This window comes from Trichosurus vulpecula, chromosome 4, assembly GCF_011100635.1.
Source record: "Trichosurus vulpecula isolate mTriVul1 chromosome 4, mTriVul1.pri, whole genome shotgun sequence".
Classification (NCBI taxonomy): domain Eukaryota; kingdom Metazoa; phylum Chordata; class Mammalia; order Diprotodontia; family Phalangeridae; genus Trichosurus; species Trichosurus vulpecula.
The window spans coordinates 192,266,409-192,276,939 of record NC_050576.1 but is presented as its reverse complement, the minus strand read 5'-3'; the positions used below and the strand labels follow the sequence as shown (position 1 = coordinate 192,276,939).

The window sequence follows — 10,531 nt, the reverse complement described above, 5'->3', positions numbered from 1 at the left end:
GGAATGGCTAAACAAATTAGATTATACGAATGTAATGGAATATTATTGCACCTTAAGAAACGATGAAAGGGACGGTTTCGGAGAAACATGGGAAAACGTGTATGAACTGATGCAGGAGGAAGGGAGCAGAATCTGAACAACTTAGACAATAATACCAGTGTAAATAAAAACAATTTTGAAAGATGGAAGAATTCTGATCGATGCATCAACCAACTACAGTACCAACGACAAACCATGCTTTGTCACCTGACATGTAGAAATTCTTTTTGACTAAACATATTTGTTACAAGGGTTTGTTTTTTAAATTGTGTGCGGTGGGGAGTATGTGTGTGTGGAACTAGAAGGGAAGAAGGAGACAGGGATAGGGTTACCAAAAATAAGAAAGAGTCAGTGAAGCCTTTTTTTCAATGCACAGAAGAGAACACAAAGGCTTTCATAAAAGCAGGACAGCTATGAGAGCTACCTGTTGAGTTTATTAGATACTTAAAAATAAAAGTTGGAGAAGAAGAAGAGATAATAAATGCTTATAAAAAACCCAAATAAAGAGGTACAGAATGAGACATACCTTTTTAGGCATAGCCAATGTTGATCTGTTTTGCTTGTCTACAGGAATTTATGACAACGGAGGGTTTTTGGAGAAGGGGGAGGAGCTGGTGGGGAGTGATAAAGATGTACAAAAAGGGAAAAAAGGTGTCAATGAAACATTTTGAAAACACAGAGAGGGGCACAAAGGGGCATTAACAATCACTAGGAACAATGATAGCTGACATTTATATAGCACCTACTATGTGCCAGGCACCGTGCTAAGCATAAATCTCATTGGATCCTCGCAACAACTCTGTGGGTAAAGTGTTATTATTACCCCCATGTTACAGATGAGGAAACTGAGGCAGACAGATGTTAAGTGACTTGCCCAGGGCCACGCAGCTAGTAAGTGTCTGAAGCCAGATCTGGACTCAAGGTCATCGGGACTCCAAGCTCTGTGCTCCAGCTATTGTACCACTCAGCTGCCTGAATTTTTTTTTTTCAGAATGAGGACATCAACAAGTAGGATGTAGGATGGTTTTACTACTACTGTTTTAAAGTGTGTGTGTGTGTGTGTGTGTGTGTGTGTAAACAACTTGGGGGAAAAAAAGAAATAATTTGTACATAATCAGAGTTTACAGTTTCATGGACAATTATTTTGTGTTCTTCATCTAATGAAATGCTCATATTTGTTGATGCCATACTAAAAAAGATTTTTTAAAAGCAATCTCTACATAAAAGAGATTTGCAGTTTCATATACAACCTTGTATACATATATGTGGAAATGTTCACTTTATTTGGTGTTTTAGCTCAGAATAATTTTTTTTTAATTTTTTTGGAGGGGAGAAGGCAGGGCAATTTGGGTTAAGTGACTTGCCCAAGGTCACACAGCTAGTAAGTGTGTCAAGTGTCCTTAAGAAAGAAATCTAGTCCATAAACCCCAAGGAGGTTTCAGGGATCAAAATTTACATTCCTTTAGGCACAGCACCTGCAGGTAAGGATATGATACCCTATGTGGACAGAGGGAAGGGAAGGGAAAGAAGAAAGGAAGGAAGGAAGAAGGAAGGAAGGAAGGAAGAAGGAAGGAAGGAGGGAAAAAAGGAGTTGCATTGCCCAACTGGAATTGGCCAGCCCCGTGGGGCAGCTACTACCTACATGTAGGCCGCTGTTCTTCCTTCATTCTCAAAGAGAGCCAATGACATCAAGAAGATGATGACGTTACTTACAAGTGAATTGGATTTAAGCGAGGGAGGGCTGTGCAAAGTCACCAGCCTCACTCTCCTCCAGAGCCATCTGGGTCCAGCAGCAAGATTTAGATAAGGACAACTAGAGATGGCGCCCCATCACTCAGGTAGGAAAGAGAAGTACCTGCATCTAAATTCAGGTTTTCTTTTTTTTGAGGGGGGAAGGCAGGGCAATTGGGGTTAAGTGACTTGCCCAAGGTCAGACAGCTAGCTAGTAAGTGTGTCAAGTGTCTGAGTCTGGATTTAAACTCAGGTCCTCCTGACTCCAGGGCTGGTGCTCTATTTACTGCGCCACCTAGCTGCCCCTAAATTCAGGTTTTCTAACCCCAAATCCAGTACTCTTTCCACTCTGTTTCAGCTGGGACCTAGTTATCAGAGGTGGAAAAGAGAACGACAAAAACCCATAAAGCCTAGGTCAGCCACCTACCCGGTTTTACTGAGGGGTCTCTGCGATCATGTTTGTCCAAAATATCTTTCTCTCTATAATCTAGACTCCTAACTCTACATCATGCTGTATCCCATTGTAAGAAGCCTTCATGTAGCTAACACATTGAATGACAAAGTCAGGATCCGAAAGATATCAGCAGGCTAGAATCAAATAAGATGAATTTTGTAGCAATAAATGTAAAATCCTGTGTTTGGGTTCAAAAATTCATCTGTATAGCTACAAGATGGGGAAAGTACATCTGGACAACAGTTCCCGTGAAAAATATTTGGGTTATGCTGCTAAGAAATGATGAAGAGAATGGTTTCAGAGAAACTTGGGAAAACTTGTACGAACTGATACAGAATGAAGAAAACAGAACCAAGAGAACAATTTATACAGTAACAGCAACATTATAAAGACAAACAATTTTGAAAGACTTAGAACCTCTGATCAACTAAATGACGGACCACAGTTCTAGAGGACTCATGATGAATCATATTACCTACATCCATATAGAGATGTGATGGACTGTAAGTAAGGAGGATTTTGTTATATTTTTTAGAGTTTAGTTTCTCAGGGTCCATGGCCAGGGCAATGTCTAGTTTCCAGGTGTTAGATACTAACTCCCAGAATAGCCCCAAGGATCCTAGATAGTAATTCCTAGAATCATAGTGATAGACAGTCCTATTGCGACTGTGTCATGAGATATGGGGGTGACGTAATTGATATTTACTATGCTTGCGCAGAATGACGACATTGCTAAAGTTAACCTGTGAGCAAGATGCCTTCTTTGTCTGTTGCCCTATAAAGCAAGTGGGCACTGGTCAGTGAGTGGGGAAACCACAGGGAACCCATGGGGGAACCATGTGGAACCCACAGAGGAATCCGTGTGTGCCTTGACCAGCCCCCATCAAGGTTTGGGGGGATTTAAGGGAATGCACAAGCTGTGCCTGTCTTGATTTGCCCCATCCAGACATACGGGCAGTTGCCCCTCCTTCTTGGCCGCCCCTTTCAGAAGGGTGATTAGGGAATGTTGTAGGAGCTGGTGTTCCCATTATCAGAAACTCCCTCTTGAGAAGACTTGACTAGAATAAAGTAAGATTATTAACCCCTCTGAAGCTGTCTTCCTGTCCTTCCTGTCTGACCAGATCAACACTGAACCTGTTAAGAGGCTAGAGTCCAGAAACTCCAGTGCTTCCCTGTGTGTTATCTGTGAAACATAGACTCATGAGAACAGACTGATGTTTTCTTTCTTTGTTTTTTTCAGACATGGCCAATTCAAGAATTTGAGGGTTTGTTTTGTTTTTTTTTTTTTGCTGTACATGTGTTTGTAATAGAGATGTTTTTCTTGCCTTCTCAATCAGTGGGGAGGTAGAAGAGAAAGAATGTAACTCTGCAAATAAAGTTTAATACACTTTTTAAAAAGGAAAAATATCTGGTTGACTTTGGAGGACTACAAGTAGTCAACAGCAGAATATGTTAGCCCATACGACTCACAAGATCTTAGACTAAATTCAGTGATAAAAACAAAGAAGGTGACAGTTCTAATCAGACCATATCTGGAGTAATGTGTTCATTTCTGGGCAACACATTTTAGGAAGATGGAATGTGTAAAGTGAAGGACAATAAGAATGTTGAAAGGCGTCTAGAACATGTATTATATTATATTATATTATATTATATTATATTATATTATATTATATTATATTATATTATGTTGTTTTATTATTTATTAAATTTATTATATTTATTATTATATATTATGAACAGTTGAAGGAACTGGGGATGGTTAGCCAGAAGAAAAGAAAACTAAAAAGACATGATAGCTGTTTTCAAATATTTGGAAGGCTGTCTTGTAGAAGAAGGATTAGATTTGTTCTGTTTGGTCCCAGAAGGCAGAACTAGAAGTAATGGGTGGAAGTTGTTGAGAAGCAGATTTAAACTCCACAAAGGGAAAATTTTTTTTTCTCAAAATTATATCTGTCCTCAGTAGGACATGAGTTCAAATCCAACCTCAGACACTTACTAGCTGTGTGATCCTGGGCAAGTCACTTAACCCTGACTGCCTCCCTCCCACCTTTCACCACCTCCCCAAAACAAAATTAGATCTGTCCAAAAGCGAGGTGGGCTACATGAATGATGACTCAAAGCCTTCTAGCAGAGCATGGCTGATGTCGTCCAAATGACCTCTGAAGTCTCTTCCAACTAGACTGGTGTTATTGGCAGGTTTTATAGGATGGACAGATAGGAATCCAGCGGGTGAAGCAAGGAAGGGAGGCATTTTGAACATAGGAAAAAAAGCCTAATGTCACAAGGTAATTGCCTGTATTGTAGAGTACTTGCAACAGAGGTAAGAGGTAAGGCCGGAAACTTACCAGGGGCCTTGAATGCTGGGGAAAGGATTTTGAACTTTCCTAAGGACCCAGTGGAGATTTTTGAGCAGAGGAATGACACAACTGGATCTCGATAAACACGGAAGAGTGTTGTGGTTAAAGAGATTCTGCCATAGGATCACACATTTTGGGCAGGAAGGGGCCTTAGAGATCATCCAGTCTAATCTTCTCATTTTACAGATGGGTGGACTTAGATCCAGAGAACAGCCCTCTTTTCGCTGTATTACACAGCAAAGTCTAAAGTGCTATATAATTATGAGTTATTTTTTTGGTCGAGGTTTATGATCTCATTCATGTGAGGAAACTCCCTCTTACCAATGCAGATTACCCACTGATGTGCAGTGATAGTCTTAGGGCGCTGCTTGGGGCACGAAGTTAAATGACTTGTTCAAGGCCACACAGCCTACAAGGCAGAAGCAAGATGCGAGCCCCAAGTCTTCCTGACACCAAAGCCTCGCTACCCACCAACACCGCTCTGAGTCCAAATGCAAGTTATCATTATTATTCACCGGTTGTTAAAATGGGTTGCATTGAGCCATTCCTAGTCTCATCAGACCTTGCTTGTGACCAAGACTAACAGTTAGTGGAATAAACTCAGGGAGTGCTGTTAGGTCAGTTTTTCTTGGGGCATAATTAAATGGCTTAAGATGGTATAAAATTAAATAATAATAGCTACAACTTGTAAAGTGGCTTTAAGAGCTTTACAAATACTATGTCGTTTGAGCCTCACAACAATCCTGAGAGGCAGGTGCTATTATGTATGTACAGATGGGGAAACTGAGGCAGGCTGTAAGCCAGGAAGTATGTGAGGCTAGATTTGAACCTGTTTTTCTGACTCGAGGTCTACCGCTCTATCCACTGTACCACTTAGCTGCCTCTTCAACAAGCATTTATTAAGTGCCTGTGAGATAGTGGGTAGAATGCTGGACTGGGGGGTCAGGACGAACCGGGTTCAAATTCTGTCTCTGACATTTGTCAGCTCTGTGACTCTCAACAAGTCACTTGATCTCTCTAGACCCCGGATTCTCATCTTTAAAATGAGGACTTTGGACTAGCCGGTCTCTTTCAGCTCAAAACCTCTGACCCCGTGTCTGGCACTGTTCATAATAATAGCTCGCATTTTAGGATTTAAACGAACCTTGTGGGAACCAGACGAGGAAACACAGGTACCGAGCAGTTAAAGTGATTTGTGCAGGTTCACGCGGCTGGTAAGCGGAAAAACTGGGATTCGAACTTTGTTTCTGGATTGGTAAATATAGCACGTTTCCTACTGAACATTACTGGCTTCTGTAGGTTTAGAAGGAACGGAAAGAGAGGAGGCTCCTCCTCCTCCAGAACTGATTCGTCTCCAAGACAACCAAAGCCCACGCATGCGCAAGGTCACTCTTCCTTCCCGTAACCTCCGGAAAGCATCCGGTAAGGATTGGCGCATGTGCAGTTCCTACCCATTGCAGCTGCCCCAACCTCGTCCGGGCCTCAAGCCGCCGCCGCCGCCACCACCTCCAGTCTGGCTCAGGATCTGTCGGCCTCGGCAAGCATTGTCCGGAAATAACGCCCATTTCTGATAGAACACGTTCTCGCCAATCACCGCTCCCAGGAGGCGGAGCGACTTGGAGGGGGCGGGCGATTGGACTCTCCTCTCAAGTTGGGAGTTTGCTTAGGGCCCCGCCCCGAAAGTCAGAAGTCGAGTGGAACGCGTGGAAGGAGCGGCGCCCGGCGAGTGTAGGTGGAGAGGCGGGGCCCGAGGCCGAGGTTGGAGCCTGGGGGCGGGGCCGGGCCGGGCGGGTGCCCAGAGCCGTCAAGTGAGGGGATCGAAGCCGAGCAACAGCGGCGACGGCGGCAGCGGAAGAAGACGAGAGCGCGGCACTCGGTGCCGGTAGGTAGGCGGGCAGGTTGGCAGGCTGGCGCGCGCGGACTCCGGGGCTGTGAGAGTGGGGCCCCCTGGACGTCGGGGCGCGCATCTCCACCGGAGCCCCGGGCCCTCCTCGGGGATCCTGGGCAGCGAGGCCCTGCCGGCTGCCTGCCCCACGCCCCGGCGCCCGCACCCCGGCCCGTTCCTCAGCCCCAAGGTCCACATCTGCGGGGGGACCTGCCCTTCTCCGCCCGGGGCCAACCCCCCTTCCACTGCCTCCCCGTCCTCCTTGGACGGCGACTCGGCTCCCCTAAGCGGGCTGCCCGCAGACGTGCCTTAGCTGCCGCCCGGCGACTCGTCTGAGGAACGTGGACCAGCCCCCCTTAGCCGCTCAGAGTCTGTAAACCGAGGTGGGTCACCTTCCTTCGTAAACCGAGGCGGCTGAGTTCCTGGCCGTCTAAGAGCCCACCTGACATTCTTTGGCCCTCGAAAGAAATGTTCCTGTCTAAAACCCCACGCGTGTCACTCCCCTAGCATCCTCCCTCCATCCAGGGGCCCTGGTACTGGAGCCTCGGAAGCCTACTTAGGAAAGCTTTGCGGATTCTTCATCCTTCTATTCAGCCCAGGATCTCTTTACGGTATGCTCGGTCGGGATAGAGTGATTCCCTTCCCGTCTTGGCAAATAGGAGGGTTGTATCCCTCTCCCGGTTCCTAAGTCGAGAGGCATGGCTACAATGTTAATACAAAGTCAGAGACGTTTTTGTCCGGCTAGGCACCCCCAATGCTCAAAAACTTCAGAAAAGTGCTTCCCCCAACGGTGGTTAAAAGAATATTCTCAGCCCTGAGTAGGCAAAGGAATAAGAAGAGGGAGGGGACAAATGGGGGGGGTGGGGGGGAAGGAAAAGAAGTAAGAACTCTCAAAATGGTAATATATTTCTTATTAAAATGTAAACAAATAATTCAGTTCTGTTAAACAAGCTTTCATCTAGTGCCTACTACAGGTCAGTCCCTGGACTAGGCCCTGGGGATACAACGAAGATCAAGATAGCTTGTAAAACATCCTGACGATTTAACAACTCGTGTAAATGCAAATGAAATTTAATGTGGTAGCGGGTGGAGGGCCCATAGAGCCATCTAGACTGTCACTTTAATAATTGTTTCAGTAAAGATTCACAATCTCTTGTCTAGAACTGGGTCTTTCAGAAAAACTTAAAAGAAGGTAATAATACTTTACATTTGAATCTTGCTCTCTTCTGCTCTATTATAAACTCCTAAGGGCAGGAGCATTATTTTAATAATTTTTATCATAATAGTTTTTATTATATTTTATGTTAAAGGTGACATAAGCTTGCTTACAGTTTAATTCAACAAGCATTTATTAATCATTTGTTATCACACAAGGAACTATGCTAGACTGGGGATCCAAAAACAAAGATAGATGGCCTCAAAGAGCTTACATTGTACCCAGGAAGCCCTTAATAAATGTCTGTGTTGAATTGAGCTTTTCTAAGCGTTTTCATATTGATCTTATCTTGTCTTTACAACTTCTCTATAAGGAAGGTAAGACAGAAAGAAAACTCAACTTGCCTAAGGTGACACAGCTCATTGGTGGCAGAGATGAGATTCCAGAGTACAGGGCTCTTGACTCCTAGTTCCAGGATCCATGGACTGCAGACAGTCTTGTAAATTTAAAATCTTGGAGTGGAAGAAGAAATGTTTCATTTGGAAATGGGCAATCTTAACATTAAACCCAACCAATAGTATACTGTCCGTCACCTTAGTCATCAAGCACCTACTATGTGCCAGGAATTGTGCGCACTCAAAGAGGGACGCTTGCCTTAGTTGAAATGGATATTTTGTTGGTGGGTATTTTGTTTCCCAGAAATCTTACTTTCTCATTTGTTTTTTAGTTGACCTTAGTTCAGCAAACCCCAATTCAGGGGCTCTTTTTTGTGTCATGGACCCCTTTGGGCAACCTGGGGAAACCTATGGACTCCCCTCTCAGAATAATGTTTATAAATGCATAAAATACATAAGATTAAAGAGGAAACCAATTATACCAAGATAGTTAATTTTTTTTAAGTTCACCAGACCTGGTCCTCTAATGTTGGATCAATCCAAATTGTTTTTATCTCGAAGGTGATAGTTCTTGAAGAGTTCTGAAAACATAATGAATTGTAACTTACTTTTTTAAAATAAGTGTACTTTAAATTTTAAAAAATAAGTGCATTAGGTTGCATTTTAAGGAAGAAAGTGTTGCTTTTGTCAAAAAGGCTGGAAATCTCTGCTCTTGGTCACACAGCTAAATAGGCTTTTAGTTTGTAAGGAGCATTTCTGAAGGATTTTTTAAGCCTTCATAAAGAAGGTAAAAATATTCAGTGTCGTCACAGCCCCTAAAACCTGCCAGATTAGTCTTCCTGTTAATAAAAATGTTTGGTTGAGCCTGTTCCCTTCACCAGATGGAGGTTTGGTTCCTCATTTTGAGTCTTATTTGAGAAGCTGTTTTATGATCTGCGGGGAGTGGCGTGTGTCATTGGTTGCTGAGAAGAGAAGCTGTGTCCTTATTAGTTATTTGCCTTGCTCCCACTGACTCTAGTTTTAGATGAATGATGAAAGTGCCATACTGGGCAGAACCATACTTTTCTTCCTTTATTCTTTGGTAGAACTAAAGGAGTCATGAGACTTCATTAAGGGGTGTTTTGGCTTGACCTTTATATAGGTGTGGTGGTTCTATCATTTTGATGTGTTAAGTTACTTTAAATTTCTTTTTTCCTGTTTCATAGTGGCACAGTCACTTTTAGCAGATCTTTGTTAGCAGGCCTACCTGCCTTGATGAGGTTGACATGTTGTTTTTTTTGTTGTTGTTTTTTTTTTTTTTTGAGGAAAAATCTCAGCTTTTCTAATCCAAATTCATACTTAAAGAAAGTAAAAAATTCGTTTAATCATCTAGATGGCATATAGGCAGCATTTGTCTAGCAATCGCTCTATCATTTAAAAGCTGATTTATTTTTCCTGGCAAAAGGTTAAAATGCAACTAAAATTCTGCTTTCGTGATTAATAAGTCACTACCGCAGTTGTTTCTGATGCTTCCTGTTTGCTTCATTTTAATATTTCAGTTAAACTGAAAACATCTGAGCATTATGGGCACTTTCGATGGTAGCAGTGTGAAATTGATAGGGTTTATTAGCCAAAAAAAAAAGTCCATGACACTGGGCCTGGGAACTCTTAAGAAAAGTTACTTAGCCCTTTGTGTCCATAGAGGTAAGGTGGAATGGAGTGTGTATTGGGATGATCATTTAAAATAATACTCTTGTTAAAGGCTTAAATTTTCATAAAAGCACTGATCAAAAAGTAGAAACTTAGTAGATTAGAAAATGATAGGCTAGGTGATCAGCAAGTTGCGGAAAGAAAATTTCAGTTGAACTGAGCTTCATTGTGTGTTTTCCATTCTGTATTTTAGATTTCTTTTGTTAATGCCAAGAAAAATATTTTTTAATGCCCTATATTCTCCTTCATTATATTCTCCCTAGTTCGGAGGGTTTTTCCTCACTTGTGGTATAAGGGAGTTGGACTAGAAGGTTTAAACATGTCCCTTCCAGTGCTGCCAACATTTTATGGTTCACTTTTTTCCTATTATTTTTCTTCTTTTGACATCCTTAACCTTTTAATAAAAGTCACACCTTAAAATTATACAGCAATAAAAAGTCAAAACAATTTCCATTCATATCATGAATTTTGATAGTAGCTTTTAAATTATTTTTATTTTTCAAGAAACAAGTATTTTTAAAATTAATCTTTCCTACTATTCCCTTTCCCCACAGAGCAAATTTTTTAAAAATCCTTCAATATATATCTACATAGTCTGGCAAAATAAATTCCCATATTAGCCATGTCCAAAAATGTATGTCTTTCTCTTCATTTTTAAGTCCATTACCTCTCTGTCAGGAGAAAAGGTGTGTGTTTCATTCTCTTTCTTTTGGATTCTTAGTTCACATTATTAGAGTTCTAAAGTTTTTTTTCCTCCTCTATAATGCTATCGTTCAATAATTTGTTCTAATTCTGCTTACTTGACTCCTCATCAGTTCATAA

At 42.1% G+C, this 10,531-nt stretch overlaps 1 protein-coding gene across 1 annotated transcript in view; it reads left to right on the top strand.

Moving 5' to 3' along the window:
• Positions 1-6,345: 6,345 nt before the first annotated feature.
• Positions 6,346-10,531, top strand: part of MAP3K14 (mitogen-activated protein kinase kinase kinase 14) — a 49,366-nt gene continuing 45,180 nt past the window's right edge. The window contains exon 1 of the mRNA XM_036757484.1: positions 6,346-6,466. The gene's annotated coding sequence lies outside the window, so the exon portion shown is untranslated. The remainder of the gene's footprint in view (positions 6,467-10,531) is intronic.